We start from the raw sequence: 18,440 nt of genomic DNA on the forward strand, positions 1-18,440 counted from the left end.
GTGTAGCGAGACATTGCACGTTGCGTTGTCCTTCCAGTCGCGGTACAGGCTAAGGCTTGTTGACTGCGTTGAGACGGAGTCGGTGAGCGCAGAGCTTGCGTTGTTCGAGGCGGATGTTGCTCAATGCAGTGCCTACAGGACACCAGGCCGGTCGTGAGAGTCGGTCACAGCTCCCTGCCTCTGTAGCCACTGGAACAGCAGCAATTCACAAAGGCTGGTGAAGTCCACTGGTCCTGGGACTTCGGTCAGGGGGCAAGCTCTCTTCCAAGCCCTTGGAGATCTTTGCACAAGTTGAAAATTAAAGCTAAAGTCCACAAAGTCCTTTCTCCTCTCTTTGGAAGTCAGGCAACCACTGCAGGCCAATGCCTCAAGCAGCACTTCAGCTTGGGAATAGTCTCTCCTCAGGTTCTTCAGGTTCCTTCTCCTCAGCAGAGGTTTTGTCTTGTCAGTTCCAGGAGTGATCTAATTTCATGGGATCAGGGTCCCAATACTTATACATCAACATCCTTTTTTCTCTGAAGGGAGAGGGGCCTGTGCCCAGTCCAAACCAGTTCCTGGGCACTCTGTTTACCAGACGGCTCCTTTCCTTTCACCATGCAGGGCAGGAACATCAGACGCCCCACAGGAGGTGGAGCCAGCATTGTGGAAGGCAAGTACAGTCCAGGAGCACTTTGTTGACAGTCTTCCTTCTCTTCTTTCATTGTGCAGGGCAGAGACATCAGACACACCACAGGAGGTGGAGCCAGCATTGTAGAGGGTAGGCCCAGCCCTATTCAGGTCCCAGGTGTAACTCCTCCTTCCCATCTAGATGCAGATCTCCCTATTCACCACTGGGCAGCCACAGCCAGTCCCAGTCCTGTCACACACAAACCCAGACAAGGAATACACAACCTAGCAGAGGCGGGCTCAAATGGTTATGCAAGCAAATACCTACTTTCTAAAAGTGGTATTTGCAAACACAGAATATTAAAATGAAGTTTACTAAAAGATGTATTTTATTATTCGGAGTCCAGGCATACTAAACTCGAATTTCTACCAAATTCTCTGAGTCTATTAGGATTATAGAATGTAACAATTCTAACAGCTCATTCTGGCATATGGAGAACAGGTAGCCTTGCAATAGTAAAAAACGAAAATGGCTGTAATTTACTATTAGGACATACCACACACATCAGGGTTTGTCCTACCATAACTTACACTGTACCCTGCCTGTGGGCCTACCATAGGGGTGACTAATATGAAGTCAAGGGAAGGTTTAGGGACTGACAAGTGGGTGCACTTGCCAAGTCAGCATGACAGTACCAGACTGCACGCAGGCTCTGCAATGGCCGACCTTAGACACCTTTTACAAGGCCGCTTCTGTGGGTGGCACAACTAGTGCTGCAAGCCCACTAGCAGCATTTGGATTTACACGCCCTGGGCACACTCAGTGCACTGTACTTGGTCTGACAGTAAACCAAACATCCAATCAGGGAACCACTAATCAATACATCAATTTACAGTAGGGAGCACTTGCACTGTGGAACTGGACAGCAGTGGCACAGTGCCCAAATCATCTACTACCAGAAAAACACATGAGGCAACAGCAAAAAAATGGAAGGTAGACTCACGCCAATGGTGCCAGGTCTAACAAGGCCTGAGGTGAATTCAACAGTATGCAGCCTTGGTATTCAGTGTGCTGATTTTTAATAGCACCTCCAGAGCAGAACTTTAGGCACTGGCAGTGGCGTAACGAAACTTGCAGGGGGCCCCCCAGTCAGGAGCTCTCGGGCCATGGGCCTGCCGTCTGTGCACAGTGCTGAAGGGGGGGGGGGGCTGGAGTTCGCCATGCCCCACACCACGTGGCTGCAAGGGATAATGTTAGGCCACGGGACATTGGCACTCATTTTTTTTTTTTTTTACAAATTAAGCACTGCTCTCTAGGAACCAGAAATCAAATTGTGAATGGGAATGACTCGGATAACATAACTGTTTGCCTCGGTGCCTCTGTTGCCATCCTCAGTGAGATGGTACATTCTGTGTGGCGGAAGTTGGTTTCAGCGCGCGGGCTGCGTGTTCCTGTGTTCAAGATGCTTCTCTGCTCGGTAACCGTACGGGCCAGATTGACTGCCATATGCTTAAAGGAAAAGAGATAAACGCTCCATTCAGGGAGCGGGGTGAGGTAAGCCATGCATTTAACAACTTTTCGGTCTTCTATTAGTTTTCACTCATTACGGGTGATCATGTGATACGCGATTACATGATAAATCCTCTAATTGGAAGTATTTAGAGACGTTAGCAACGTGTTCAGGATTAGGGAAGATTACGCTGCGTCTGCCTGGCAGTCTGGGGCATCACAGTTCACCTAAATCAGGGTCAGGTGTCACCTCGAATAACTGGATACACTTTGTTTTCAGGGCCAGCAGACACTCATTTCCAACATACCCAGAAATTATCCTTTCCAAGAAATAACCTTTTGGGTGAAAGAAAATTCTGTAACTTTTGTGATTTATACATTTTATCTCAATTTCCTATTAGTGTTCATTCGGTTCTTGGAAGAGCAACGACACCAGGCAGAATTGCTCAATTCTGAGTAATTTTCTGTTTCTTGCTTTGATTTTTCCTCAGTGTGATCAGACGGGTGGAAATATTAAACCCACTTCGGCTTTCTTCTGAAGTAATACTAGCAAATCATCGCATAAAGGACGTGGCCAATCTGATGACGTGCAACGAAAAAGAGGCGTGGCCACTCTGATGACGTGCACTGAAAAAAGGGGTGTGGCTACTCTGATGAAGTGCAATTAAAAAGATAACCTCTTGTTTGTTTGCAGTTAGATCGGGGGCCTCATTTATGAGCCCTTGCGTCAGTTTTGCGCCGCCGGTGCGTCACTTTTTGTGACACACCAGCGGCGTAAAAAATGCGCCTTGTAGCGCCATATTTAAAAAGTGACGCATCTAGGTAGATGCGTCACTTTTTAAACCCCTGCGCCACATTATACCTGCGTCAGGTATAATGTATGCAGAGGGGGCGTTCCCCCGCAAAAAGCCTCGTAATAGTGACGCAGTGAAATCTATGAGATTTCACTGCGTCACTTTTAGGACACTGTTGCGTCAAAAATGACTGACGCAAGCCCTTTCACATGGGGCTTTCCCCATGTGAAAGGACGCATTGCTGGAGTTGCGTCACTTTTGTGACACACTCCAGCAATGCGTCACTTTTGCGCTTACAGATACGTCAGAAATACTGACGTATCTGTAACTCCTTGCGACATGATGCGTCATACATTAAATATGACGCATCATTGGTGTCGCAAGGAGAGCGCAGTGAAAAGTGACGCATCGCTGTTTTCACGCAGCGATGCGTCACTTTTCATAAATAAGGCCCCTAGTACTTACTGGTGATTTTAGAAAATGGTGCAATATAACATCAGGTCTTTTTTTTTTTTTTCAACCAATTTTATTGAGAGATTTTTATACATACAGTACAGTATCTATACAATGAGGGTAATACAGCTGTGCATTCAACGCCGTTGGGGTTACATTAGGCGTGTTGCAAGATCATGGTAATGGTCTGTGTATGCGCACCTGCGCGATGTTCTGATTAGGCTAGTTCTGGCGAGCTTCAGTACTACCCTCAGGTAGAGGGAGTTGCAGTAATAGTAAGAAAGAGAGAAAAGAGGTAGGGGAGGGGGAGGACAGGTGCTTTAGCTTTGCCCCAGCGACACGTGCTGGAACTGCCACAAGGAGAAGGGGGATTTAGCACACCTGATCCTCAACTGCTCCAAAGTAAAGTCATTCTGGACCAAAGTCAGGGAATTCATAAACACCGTAGTAGGCTACCCCATACAAGATAACTTCATAGGGCTAATCACCGCTTTCATGGCTCCCGAGCCCCAAATAACATCAGGTCTGAATTTCAACAAGCTACTAAGCGAGCCCTGTCGAGGCGAGCTCCGGGTGGAAGGCGCAACACCCTGTTCTCCCCAAAATGTTTTAAAAGAGGCACTGGCAATGCCAACAGGTCTGGCTTGAATATTATAGAAAAATCTTACACTTTGAGCCCTGGTGACCCCACGACAATGTTGCTGCTCCATAGTTTAAAAAAAGAGAAGGGAAACCCAGAGAGAAAATGACTCTCTTTAAAGGATTTCCCTTCCCCTACAACTCTCACCTGGCATGGCGTCATGCCGTAACTTCTCCACTAGTGAGAAGTGAGCAGTGTGAGCACGCCGACATCTGTGTGCCTCTGTCACTGCAGTCCGAAAAGAAAACGGACCGCCTGTGCCAGGGCACAAAACAGATCCCGATTGAGACCCGTTTCGAGGCCCCCTTGAAAACTGCTGGTGCTCAAACCCAGTGAGACTCTGCCCACTTAAAGCCCTGGGTATACAACTTACCCTGCATTCATGGAAGTGCACTGTTTACTCTGAATTCACAAAGGCCCCCTTGCCATCACATATGGTCAAACTCTCACCCCGCATTAACTTGGGACTACCACTTAACCTGCACTCGGGAATGAGCTGTTCACCCTGCACTCAGATGAGCACACCACTCGCACTCGGCACTAACAGAAGTGTACACCTCACCCTGTACTCACACAGGCACATCGCTTGGAAACACCTCTCACCCTGCACTCACTTGGGTACACAGCTCACCCTACACTTACAAATACCGGGACACAGGGGCGGTGGGTGAAATTTTAAAGTGGTGGGGCGCAAAGTGATTTGCATACAGCACCGTAGCGAGCGAGCGCAGCGAGCGAGCCCGAACCCCGAAAGGGGGGTTTGGGGGGATAACCCCCCCCTAGAAAATTTTGAAAAAAAAGAAGAAAAATTGTGCATTTTCAAGCAAATTTGAGAAAGCAGGAAGGTTAATAAAGCAATTGTGAAAGTGCAGTTATTACATTAATAGATGGCATAACATAGGTAGCTGCTTATTCAGTATAACCACAGAGCTTCATACATTCCGTCCTATTACGCTCAGGTGCTGAATTCAGACTATAAGACTTTCATGAAAATCTCAGCTCTAAGAGTAGAAGAATTTGTTGTGGGTGATGACACAAGGAAAGATCAAATCATTGCAATTGGTGGCACTGACAGAGTGAAGTTATTCTAAGATGGACTCAGCAACCATGGATAAGGCAGCATGATGGAAGGATGGCAGCCATATCAAGATCCTGCCCTACAACATTGGTACTGACTGTTACCCCATTACCAATAAACAGTTTTTGATGTGGAGTAAAAAGATTCCTTGTGTTTTCACAGCTTTAAATCAGAAAATTTAGCAACTAGAATGGGATGTCAATGACCCATGCCTGATGCCAAGCAAGCAACAATGGTATATGCAGAGGAGTAAAATGTATTGAACCGTTCTCAGACCATCCCCAAGGATCGTTTATAGACTAGCATCTGTCCCACCTATTAGTCATGAAAATGCACATGAGCTACCCAATTATAAAACTTTGCCCACAACCACAACAGGAGGTGCCACTGATGTGAGTAGTAAAGGCTAAATTTAAGGTGAGCATTACATAACAGAGACACATTTCAGACTCAGATACTGCTGGAAGGGGATCCAGTTGTCTTTTGGCTGGGAAGTCACTGGGGAAGCAATGAGGCAATGAGGAATATATGTGTGACAGATTCATTACAAATCACTTAATCAGGATATTCCCAAAAAACTCTAAGTGAAAGCGACAAAACGGGAGAGATGAGCCTTGTAATTCAAACGCACCAGCAGAAAAGATGTGACTGGTTTCCTTGCCATCAACATACAATAAGCCTTTTTTTTTAATGCAGATTTATAAAGCACAAACTCGACCCAAAGGTATTGGAGCACTTTACATGAGCACCGGTTATGTTACACAGGGACACATTCAGGCACAGGGAGATTAAGTGATTTGCCCAGAATCACAGTCCTTTTAAACCCATAAGTAATTTAAACCGTGCCCCCAACCAAGGTCAGCAACAGGTGCTGCTGCACCCGTCTCACCGCCCTAAAGCCGGCTCTGTATGTACTCCTCCAGGTGCTCGGAGGCCAATGTTGGGCGATTAGCAGTGGCTTACACGCACATCAAAAATAAAAGATGTGATGGATAAAGAACAAGTTGTGTTTTACTCCCACCACACATACAGCTGAAGAAGAACTGGTTCTTTGAATAACTCTCCCTAGGTCCTCTAGGCGAGGCTGGACCCGTACACAGCGCCTGGATACCCTCGTGGGCGGTGGAGCGCTCTACAAATACACATAACCTACCCTTAAACATGAATAAAGGTGGAGGGGCAGTCGACATGTGGTGTACTGTGAGAAACCACCATGTGCTGCAAACATTAATGGGTACTCGAGCCTTCAGATCAGCAAGTTAACAGCTAAAACTGAAAGCATATCAGAAGCCAGACTTGGGCCAAGACAGAAAAACAGAAAGAAAACACTGACAAACGACACCATAGGGCCAACAGTCAGGGCGTAGGCAAAAAACAAATCAATAAAAAAACAGCCCGTGAATTCACCACTATCATTTTTCAGACTATTGCTTGTTTAGCTGTTCACTATTGCATCAGCGCAGGTCGCGCTGCCGGCTGGCTGTAATTTTAATCGACCCTTAGCCTATTTTGGTTGCTTTTCTTTTATTATCCCCTGATTTTACCTACCGCTTTGCTGGGCTTGTGTCCCCTCACTTGCACATAATTTTGGAAACTACACCGCCATTTGGTGGGTCCGGGTCCCGGGGCTGGAGACTGGTGGGCGCCATCTTTGTTTGGGGTGAGTGTTTGCTTGCGCGGGCGCCATCTTGGAGCGTCCTGACGCTCGAGGTGGTTTGGGAGACGCCTATTTAAAGTCGTCCTCTTCCGCGCAGCGGAAACGCGCAGAGGGACGCCGTCGCTTAGCCGGAGTCGTGCCAGAGTCCTGCCCGTCTGCGCTCGTCCGCGTCGAGGTATCGGGCGCGGGCTATGGACTCTGGCCTCCTGCCACGGTAACATGATGTGTAATATCGCTCCGCTTAGGTACGACCGTGCTGGTATCCTCTCTGTACGAGATATTCTTCCAGTATGTAAGCATGTCCCATTATCTCCTCTTTCGGGACCTTATGACTGTTCCTGTGGCTGGTTTTCTTTGGCCGCACCCACGGGGGTGCGTTCTGTGCTAGGGACTGTTTACGGCACCCATACAGATCGCACTGAGCAAGTTCTAAACGTGTGGAGCTTGAATGTCATATCTTTGGTCAAGCACTATCAATTCCTTCGGGATATGATAGATACGGATTTTCCAGATATCATCTTTTTGACCGAAACTTGGCTACAAGATGCTGACACCGCCATTATAAATCTGGCCTTCCCCTCCAACTATACGGTGTTTACACTGAACCGTACAACTAGGGGAGGTGGTATCGCCATGGCGATTAAATCTTGCTTTTCGGCTGAATGGAAGGCTCAGAACCTTCCTATGTGTGAAAGTGCCTCCTTTAAGGTAAGGATAAGCCATCACTTTACCTTTAGTGGCATCCTTATCTATCGTCCACCTGGGAACGACACCGTCTTCAAGTCCGCACTTGTAGATGTGGTCAGCTCGCTAGTCTCTAGCTGTGCTAATTTTAACATCTTAGGGGACTTAAACATTCATTTCGATCTGATGTCATCTTCCCCTGTTAGCTCTTTGCTAGCGGATCTTGAAGCGATGCAATTTAACCAATTAGTTACTTCCCCCACCCACATAGGAGGACACATACTTGATCCCTTCTTTACCACCTTAATCCGGGCAAAAACATCTGTCCCGTTGGCGGTGGGTTGGACGGACCACATGTTGGTTAAAGTGGCGTGCCCCTTAGATAATCCACAATTGAAACCCGTGGACAAACAGATCCTCAAGCGTAGCTGGCGGAAACTCAAGCTGGAGGAGTTTGTTGGGATATTGGAGGCACAGCCCTTAGGCAAACTGCAGAATGTGGAACAGGGCTATGAACAGTTCTGTAACTGGGTTCTCATGGCCCTCGACTCTCTTATACCTCTGCGCTGGTCTAAATGTCATGCTAAGACCCGCAGTCCCTGGTACAATGAGAACCTTGCCGAGCTTAAAAGAACGTGCCGGCAAGCTGAGAGGGCCTGGAGGAAGTCCTTTGATCCCAGGTTAAAATCACTGTACTTTGCCCAGCTCAAGAACTATCACAGAGCCATCTGTCAAACTCGGGCAGCTTACTATGCAACTGAGTTCTCCAATAGTTCTAATCCTTCCAAGCTCATCTTCAAGGTACTTAAAGATCTGATGGGGAAACGGGCCACCTCGATAGAAATCTGCACGGATTCACACTGTGAGAGCCTGGCATCCTTCTTCGTGGAGAAGGTGCAGGCAATCTACCGAGGTTTTACATCTTCCGTCCCCGAAGAAGTTCCGAGTACTGTGAAGACTTTGGTTGTGGAGACCTTGTCCTCCTTGCCGGCTATGTCTGTTGAGGTATTTGACACTCTAAGCCTCAAAATTAAATCTGGCTCTCCCTTAGACCCACTGAAGCCGGAGTTCTTTACTCTTCTCCCGCCGCTGTGTCGTGAGCCCATCCTGGATCTTATCAATCTTTCCCTTACTGAGGGCGTGGTTCCTTCATCCTGGAAGCAAGCTGTGGTCAGCCCTATTTTGAAGAAATCTAATCTCGACCCCTTGCTCCCGGAAAATTACCGGCCCATCTCCCTCCTACCTTGGACCGCAAAGGTCACTGAGGCACACGTTAACACCATTCTGCCTACCCATCTCTCTCGCAATAACATTCTCGACGAGAGCCAAAATGGGTTCCGCTCTCAACACAGCACGGAAACGGCCCTGCTCTTCATGACCGAGCACCTGCGGTCAGTGCTGGATGCGGGGCAGACAGCGGCGCTCCTGCCGTTAGACCTGAGCGCCGCATTTGACACGGTGTCTCATGACATCTTATTGCGGCGTCTGGAGGAAGTGGGTATCGGCGGGAAAGCTCTTGAGTGGTTCCGCTCCTTCCTCTCGGACCGGTGTTTTAAAGTGGCCATTCCACCTGGCCAGTCCTCGTTTCATTCTCTCGGTCTGGGAGTTCCCCAGGGCTCTGCTTTAAGTCCTACACTGTTCAACCTGTATGTGAAACCGCTGGCTGCTGTCGTCAGGGAATGTGGCCTTACCATGACATCGTACGCCGACGACACGCAGCTGGCGGTAACACTCAGCGGGGACCCTGAGGTGAATGCGCCCAGATTTCGAGCTGGACTTATAGCTGTGGCTAAGTGGATGCGTTGCAACTGCTTACAGCTTAACGCTAAAAAAAACGAGGTCCTGATTCTAGGGAGGCAGACGGAACTCTGGGGAGACCAGTGGTGGCCTCCCGAACTGGGGGTTTCTCCCACTCCAGCGGCCGAAGTTAAAAATCTGGGGGTCTGGCTGGATTCCCATCTTTCTTTTGCCAGCCATACGAAGAAGGTAGCAGCTACCTGTTTTGGTATCCTGCGAGGACTGAGACCTGTCCTTAAGTTCTTCGACCCCCCCACGCGGCAACTGGTGGTTCAGGCCTCCATCTTGTCGCGATTGGACTACGGGAGCGCTTTGCTACTTGGAGTGAACCAGGCTGAGGCTTCTAGGCTTCAGATTGTGCAGAATGCTGCTGCACGTGCCATCGTGGGCCTCCCGAGACGGGGCTCTGTTTCTACTGTTTTGACCTCCCTTCATTGGCTTCCGGTCAGACAGAGAATCAAATTTAAGGCTCTCTGTCTGACATTTAAGATTCTGAAGCTTTCCTCCCCTCCCGCCCTTGCGGGCCTCATTGCTCCGTATTTGCCCACACGGTCCCTCAGGTCTGAATCTCACCATCTGGCAATTAAGCCTAGGTTCAGACTGAGTAGGATGGGAGGGCGCTCCTTTCGCGTTCTGGCAGCTGACCTATGGAATTCTCTCCCCGTACACATCCGTGCCCTGGATAGTCTCACTCTTTTCAGGCGCGCTATTAAAACCCACTTGTTCGTTTCTGGTAATTGATCTCTTCTCTTCCCGGCTCTGATCTGTTGTGTTGTGGTATTTGAACAGGCGCCAGGACGCCCCTTCGCTGGGGCAGCTGTGCGCCGAATAAAAGTTATTAACATAACATAACATAACATTAGCGACTATTAGTCATCATCCTCAAGTTTTTTTTGGATTTCAAAAATCCTTAACACCACATACAGTACAGTTTCATAATTCATCAAAACAATTAAAACATTTTTAAAATAGCAACATGATTAAAAGCAGAAGGGAATAGCAACTACACTGCCTTTGTGAATGATACAGGCTAAACAATATTTCATTAGATAAAAACTACTCTTACAAATGTGTGTAAAGAGTTCACGACACGCAGCACCAATGTATGATAAAGTGCAAGTAACAATCTATAAGGGAATAAACCTCGGGGCACATGAACAACATTTAAAAGTAAGACAGGCCACTAAATACTGCAATCGCACAGTCTACGTTGCTGGCAGGAATTGATTTGAAAATAAAGTTACCTTAGATTAGAGGAGTGAGTCCCGGATCATAGTTCCCATACTTTTTTACGCACATCAACTCTGTAGAACTGCGCTGCAAGGACAAAACCATCCGTGCTGACAGGCTGCTCCCTCTCACTGCTGCTGTGAGCGCGCTTCCGACTCCAGCAGAGGCACGGAAAAGGGCTGGGATTAGGCGAGGTGTGGAGAAGGGTGGTCGGGAAGGTGGCAGTAGGCCTGGTATTTTTATTTAATATGTTGATTTGAGCAGTCACCTCGGGGTTTTCAGTGGCTTCATAGACATCTCGAGTTTCGCTCTCCTTGCCTCTTTCATGACATTCAGAAACCCCGCAGTGAAAAACGTCTGTTATTCGCCGTTACAATAACCACTTGTGCCAATCTGCGCATTAATACCATGGCACCGATAGTTACCAAGCAAAGTATGGCCGGATGTGGTTTCAGACGGCTGCCTCTCATTGAATGCACCATGGTACCTAAACAACCTCTAGCCCATCACCTGCTCTTAGCTCGAGGCACTCAGCAGTATCAACTCAATATCTAACACTGCCCTATTCAGACCTAACTGTAGCTGGTCTATCAAGATTACTGGTAGGTCTGCGAATAGGGCATCATAGGAGTAAAGACTGGAATAATCATTACTTCCACCAATAATGAGGTAGTCTGCAAAAAAAGAACGGGGGTTGTTCCAACGTTTTCAATTGCGAGAAAAAACTATTAAGCACAGATTTAATTTGAGAGGTTAACCCCAGATTTAATTTGAGGTGCCAGCAATATGTTGGTGTCAAAGCTAAAACCAAAAATGGTAACATTGATGTTGGGGTAAAAGGAAAGCCCTAAGATATTCAAAGGGTGAGTGAGGTAAGATATGTCCATCCTTTTTTACCAAAATTTAAATTTCTATTTTTGAAACATTTTAAAAAGGGTGACTAGTTTCCCCTCTCCTGACTCTGACAGGTAAACACAGTTTGTAACGGTACTCTCCCGAGGAGATGGTGGTAGATAGACGGTCTCTCCCGGGCATTAAATGCCACCCCTTGAAAGGGCACCCAGGAAAGGGTTGGGTGGATATTCAGCATTTCGCCTTGAGTCTGTTTTACGAGGGAGGTACATTGTGAATGCTATTTGAGCGGGTTGCTTCAGAAGAACATGGATTTTCTTGCTTGTTGGATATATCACTTAAAACATCTGCCACACGTGTGCCAGCGGACCTCTGACGCTAGAATGCTGTACATTCCAACCCTTAGACTGGATCCCACATATGCCAGAACAGATAAGAACATATCTGCAAGGATAATTGAAGCACACATGCAACTAGCATCAACATCTCACTCATAGCCTAGGTACTGGCATTGGTCGGCTTCTACTTAAACGTTTCGAAATTGACACTTGATAATTGTCTAATTATTCTCTCAGACGTGAAAAACAGCCATGTTATAGGCACATGGTAACTTTCAAAGCGATATGGAGACGAACATTTGCACTGGGTGTATAAACGCGTGCACTGCTCACAAACTCACATCTCCGATGCAGCATATCTGACGTCAGTCACACGTTGGTCTGAAGTCTTTCCTGTTCACTCTATCACGAAAAGGCAACAAAAAAATCTGTGCGGTAAACTGTCGCTATTGTGCGCTCGTGGGCTCGGCCTGATCACTATCTCTGCAATTTAAAAACAACAATCATGGAAAGACGACGGTTTTCCTGCACATGAATTGACAAGCCTCTGCTTGTGAAGGTGCCTTTGTGGTTAACCCTCCAACTTATCTTACACCATCATCAGCGGGTCAATGCGGAGTCACTTCCTCGTGACAGTTTAATTACACAGAAAGCCTAATCCAGACCGCACATTCCTGGCGGCCCAAACTTTTCCCCATGACTTCAGAATGCACATCTGACAACATCGGATGGCTTTTCCTAGTTCCACGATTGCGAGATTGGCGTACATTTTGGCAGGAGGAAAGAGCACGGAGATGGAAAGTCTCCGTCCTCAGCACCGACCTTGGAGAGAGTGAACATTCCGGCAACTCCGGGGCACAGCATTGGAATTATCAGCGCCGAGTCAGACATACCAATTGTTGCTGCAGTCACGCTGCTCCGATGCGCTCCACATCCTGTTAGCTCCTCAGCTTGCGGCTGCCACGTCACAAAACCAGCCAATTCCAAATACCCCCACGCGCGGCATCCAATGATGGAAGCTGCGGGGCTGACAAGCCTATCCTGGCACTGCTAGAGCGCCAGGATTGGCTAGAGGGGCATTTTTGCTGCTCGCCCTGTCGCCCTTTGTGAACCCGGGCTGTGGCAGGCGAACAGCACCCCTGGGTCCCGCTGGGGACCTTACAGTGCGCATGCTTGAGGAAGTATCCAACTTTCCCAAGCATGCGCACTGTAAATTCCCCATCGGGATTGCGCAACTATCGGGATTGTGCAACTGCAGCAGGCCACCTGGCGGCTGATTGTTGCAATGAATGTATTGCAATGTATTTATTTTATTTAGAGAAGGATTGCGGCCGGCGGCAGCGATGCGGGTCCATGTGGTGGCTGGTAGGGCTACGCCCCTACGCCCCAATGGACGCACCGCTGCTGCCGGGACATGATACCCTGCGTTCATACACTCCAAAAGGCAAACCTTACAACTTTCACTCACACTATTAACTCTGCACAGTGGCGTAACGAATCTTGAGGGGCCCCCCTGCAGGGTACGTGAAGGGGCCACCTCCGGACTCAATCTAGAGCTCCCCAGCAGAAGTGCGGTGCTGACGGGGCCCCTTGGAGGGTGAGGCACCCCGCACCGCAGGGGCTGCAGGGCCTGTGTTACACCCCTGACTCTGCATTCATACAAATACAGCACTTACACTGCACTCAAACAGGCACTTTTCATACCCTTATCCTACAATCATACTGCATTCACAGAGGTACAGTGCTCAACCTGTATTTCCACAGGTACACTTTTCACCCTGCTATAATACATATGCACCCCTTTGACTGCACTTTCGCAGGTACCCCTTCAACACTGCACTCATACAAGCACACTCCTCCTGCTGCACTCACACATGTACACTGCTTAAGCTGCACTCCGAAGTCAAATGGCTCACATTACAATCACATGGACACATCACTCACCCTGCACTCATACAGGCACACTACTCATACTACATTCACATGAGCACACCACTCAATCTCCACTTATACAGAGGCACCCCCTGCACCCCAAGGCACACTGCTCACTCTACTCTCGTACAGAAGCACCTACCGCACTGCACTTATACAGGCAGAGCACTTATCCTTGCACTCATATAGCTACACTGCCTAACCTGCACTCACATAGGCTCAGCTCTCACCCTATGCTCATACAAATGCACCTCTCCCTCTTCACTCACATACACAAACACAATGCTCATCCCACACCCTAATGGCCACACCAGTCACCTTGATGTCGGACATGTAGGCCACTCACCTTGCACTCACACAGGCACACCTCTCACCCTGCACTTTAACAAACAACCTGGAAAATGGCAACAACACATAAAAAATGCAGCCCATTACCTGCAGCAAAGTCACAGCACACCATACCAGTGCAAGAGGGTTCTGATGAAGTTTCTGCAGGCCCAGTCCGAAGCCTGATGAGGGGTGAGGAATGGGCAGTTGGATACAGTAGCCACCTGAAAGAGCATTAATGTCAGTGTGTCCTCAAGGGGCAGAAGGGAAGGACATTAAAGTTTTTATGCAAAACATGGTTAATGCAGTCCTGGAATGATGAGGTGAGCCCACATACATTAACAGCATGCAGTATGGGATGCTGGGACAGGTCATAAGGCCAATCCCATCTGACATCCTTGCATGTGTTCACTTTTAGCAGCAGCGGCTGGCACTGGTAAGCATGGTGGGGCGGGGCAGGGCGCGGTGGGGGGAGTCGACCAATGACGGAATAGGTAATATTTATTTATTTGATTGTACCTAGTCCATCGTCTGTCAGCTTCCCCCCTCTCCCACCCCACCCTGCCCCTGCTTGGCAGCTCTACCCTGTGCCGGCCACCGCTGACTTTTCGGACATCGAGTAAGTTATACAATGTTTGTATTCTTCTATTACATTGTTACGGTAACTTTGCTGAACTGAAGAGCCTCCAACCCAGTGACCTGCTTATTGAAAAGGCAGCTGATAAAATACAAGTAGAGTCACCCGTTCCATGTAATCTTTAAATGGTGAGACTCTCCGTGGTTGACAAAATCCCTCACTGAGACAAACAGGATCCTAAGTTACTAAGTCTTGGGTGGAGAATGAAGTGCTCACCAGGCCTGGTCCCTGCATGGGCCACCGGTCTTGATGCCATAAATAGAAGAGCCAGCCAGAACAACAAAACAAGGAGCCAGATGAGCAAGAGCTCCTGGCATCATGCTGGAAGGTAATCACACTTGTTAAGAGAAGCTGCTGCCCCAAGGGTTATCTTGGTGCTCGCTTTAAATAACCTAAAAAACGATAACTCAATGCCCTACTGTGAAGAGTTAAAGAAATGAAGAAAAGATTGGAGGTTCTTTTCCTGTCTTAGATTGAGAGGAAGCTTATCCCAACCTCTTAAAGCTAGGACTGAAAAGGATCTGCCTCCTCTTGGGTCAAGTCTAAATTTTGGTATATCAAAAATATTTGCATAAGTGGATCTCAGCGTTCTGCGATTTACATGATGTTTAACTCTCTTAGTGTAATATTTAGGGCAGGCCCCTTGAAAGCTCTAAAGACTGCAACCAGGGCCTTGAAAAGAATCAGTTGACAACCAAGTGATCGAGTTTAATTGCATGAGGTGTTGTGAGACATGATTCTGGTGAGTGTGCTTGAATATCAATCTCGCACCTGCATTCTGAGCCACCTGCATTCTCTTAATAATGTATTTAGGTCGGGGCTCTGAATAAAAGTGGCAAGTAACACATTAGTTACAAAAGTGGTCAAGATGTGGGTCCCATAGTCGCTCTGCCACTGGAATCAACCTACGCCTGATTGAAGAGCCCAATCAAGGTGAAACCGGTCCTGGGTTTCTTTTGTTCCAGTTCAGGGAGGGCCGGGCTTGGCAGTTCAGGCTGGACGGTTCCAGTTGGAGCATACAGCACTCACTCACCTATCATGGCTATGTCTGTTATTAAATATTTTACTTAACTAATGATAATGATGCATGGATTTTGCTGCACTTCAATAGTATACTAACACATTTAGAATCAAGATGGCGGTGGTAACGATGCAGCAGCAGCGGGGATCCAGCGGAGCCCGGCCCGGGAGCTGCGCCAACCTCTGCCCCGACTGGATGAGGTGAGAAGTCAGCACCGGGACCACAATTATGGCTGTCAAGTTTGACGGAGGAGTTGTCATTGGTGCGGACTCTTGAACCACCACTGGGGCTTATATTGCAAACAGAGTGACAGACAAGCTGACTCCGATTCATGATCGCATCTTCTGCTGTCGCTCCGACTCTGCTGCAGACACGCAAGCCATTGCTGATGCAGTCACCTACCAGCTTGGATTCCACAGCATTGAGCTCGACGAGCCGCCACTGGTGCACACCGCTGCCAACCTCTTCAAGGAGATGTGCTACAGGTACCGGGAGGAACTCATGGCAGGGATTCTCATAGCCGGTTGGGACTCCAGGAAAGGAGGCAAGGTTTATAGTGTTCCCATGGGTGGAATGATTGTGCGTCAACCCTTTTCCATTGGTGGCTCCGGGAGGTCCTATATCTATGGTTTTGTGGACTCCTCTTACAAGCCAGGAATGACAAAAGAAGAGTGCTTGAAGTTTACTGCCAATGCTGCTGCTTTAGCAATGGAACGAAATGGCTCCAGTGGTGGCGTGATTCGTATGGCTGCGATTACAGAGGCGGGAGTCAAACGCAAAGTCATCCCTGGCAATGAGTTGCCTCATTTTATTATTGATTGAGAGACTGTCTCCCCAAATTTGTTCCATGTTCACTGTCACCGTGGTGCAGCTGGACCATCTGCACCCATCTTTTGAGTTCCTTATTTTGATATTTCGATGTGTTAAAATAAATACACTTGACACATAGCTTTGCTAAATTTAAGAGCCAAAAAGAATGGGTGTCATTAGTACCAAATGTAACAGTATTCAGCTTACAAACCTTGAAAGGATTGAAGAGTGAGTTACCTAGGTTGGGATTCGATCTCATTACTTGCAAATCACATTAGGAGTCTGCATTGAACTCACTGAGCCATGTTGCTGTGTCAGAGTAATACACCATTTGTTAATACATATTTGGCTCCCAAATTCTACACTCCCTACACTTCCAATCCCTACTCATTTTTTTATTTAAACACATGGCTATGTACCCCTTTTCCTGGTTATTTAGCCTCCTAAAGTTCTAATTCTCAAAATTTGAAAACAACATAAAATAAAAAGAGTGAATACAAATCTTTTTTTTGTAAAGGAACATTTATTTTGGGAATCATCTCATAGACTAAGGGGTCGGTTCCGATGTTGTTTGTAAGGGCTCTGAATCGGAATCGGGTTTGCCGAATCCGATCCGGAGCCCTTGTCTCAGACTAAATCGTGCACACTTCCGAACGACCAAGTACGATGCCTGGAAACTGGTAGGGCTGTCCGAATCGGTTCCGAAAGACATTCGGCTAGCTCGCGTCTTTTGGAGCTGAATCGTAGAGCTCTCTGGACTCCATTTCCGCACGAGCGAGTAGGGTGACCAATTCGGACAGCGGTTCCAAATTAGTATCTCCGGAACAAATCGGTTGCTGGAATCTGTCTTTGGAGGCCCGTATCAGGCCCCCCTTCACCCGGGGCCTTCTGAATCAGGCCCGTGGTGGTACCTATGGGACCCCCCTTTACAACCATGCACAATGTGGCAGGCACCATGGGGTACCTTCACAAGGTGCACGATTTTCTCTAACCATCCCTTTCCACAATGGGACACTGTGTTCTCATTCGGAGCACAGGTTTCCATTGAAGTCAATGGGAGCCCGACGGAATTGTATCTGGAATCATCCAGATGCATCGTACTTGGTCGGTCGGACTCCCCTAATCCGAGTCGTCCGGAAAGCATTCCGGAACCGATTCGGTCGGAAAACTTTCCGAACGAGATCAGAATCGGACCCTGTATGTCAACTTACTTCTTTTCTCTACCTACAAGTTCATCATTTCTAGGTAATTATTTGTTTTTGCAAACAAAGACCAATTTTGTCTGTCGACTGTACTGCTAATGACCCCTGGTGAAGGTAGCAGAAGCATAAAAGCGTCAAGAAGTGCTGTGATCCGGCTGATACATAGAATAACTTCAGGGAATGTCTCACCCGGAGAATCTTATCTGATGATTGAGGAACAGAGTATGCTATACAAAGGATATGTATCAGGGACACAGCTCCCAGTGAGAATGCCTTTTTTAGGCAAAGTTGTGCTGAATTGCATAATGCAGGATTCTGATGAATTTCACTGGCATAATTAGAATTTTGCCCAGGCTTACACTAGAAATCAACAGAGTTGAAACTAAAATCATAGGGTGAATTGAGCCAGTTTATAGGTTTTACTTCATCATGATATGATCAGCTGTATTCTTTGTAAGGCTCTTTGACCTTAAATGAATGTCTGTCAAGGTAAGACACCTAATAGTCACACCAGAGGGCAGTGAGTAGAAATGACGATTCTCTAATTATCATACAGAGAGAATCTTGATTTCATTAAAGACAATGGAGGCTGACATTATGCAATAACTTTTATTGCTGCTCAAGATATGCAGCCTTTTAAAGTGTAACAATTACATCATAAATAAAAACATTCCAAACAGCATAACAAAGTGCCATAGCAACCTATTATCTTCCTCTTAGAGCTGCGAAGAAAAGTAACTATAGCTTCAACTTCTTCCATCATATTAAAAAGCTTATAAGGAAGCTGAATCTGTAAAGAAAAGTAAAAAGGTAGTACTTGTTCCCGGAAAGGACAAAAGAATAAATACGAGACATTAATAATAAGAGTAAGC

At 47.4% G+C, this 18,440-nt stretch overlaps 1 pseudogene; it reads left to right on the forward strand.

Moving 5' to 3' along the window:
• Positions 1-15,670: 15,670 nt before the first annotated feature.
• Positions 15,671-16,378, forward strand: LOC144791179 (proteasome subunit beta type-6 pseudogene; annotated as a pseudogene).
• Positions 16,379-18,440: the final 2,062 nt, after the last annotated feature.

This window comes from Lissotriton helveticus, chromosome 11 (assembly GCF_964261635.1).
Source record: "Lissotriton helveticus chromosome 11, aLisHel1.1, whole genome shotgun sequence".
NCBI lineage: Eukaryota > Metazoa > Chordata > Amphibia > Caudata > Salamandridae > Lissotriton > Lissotriton helveticus.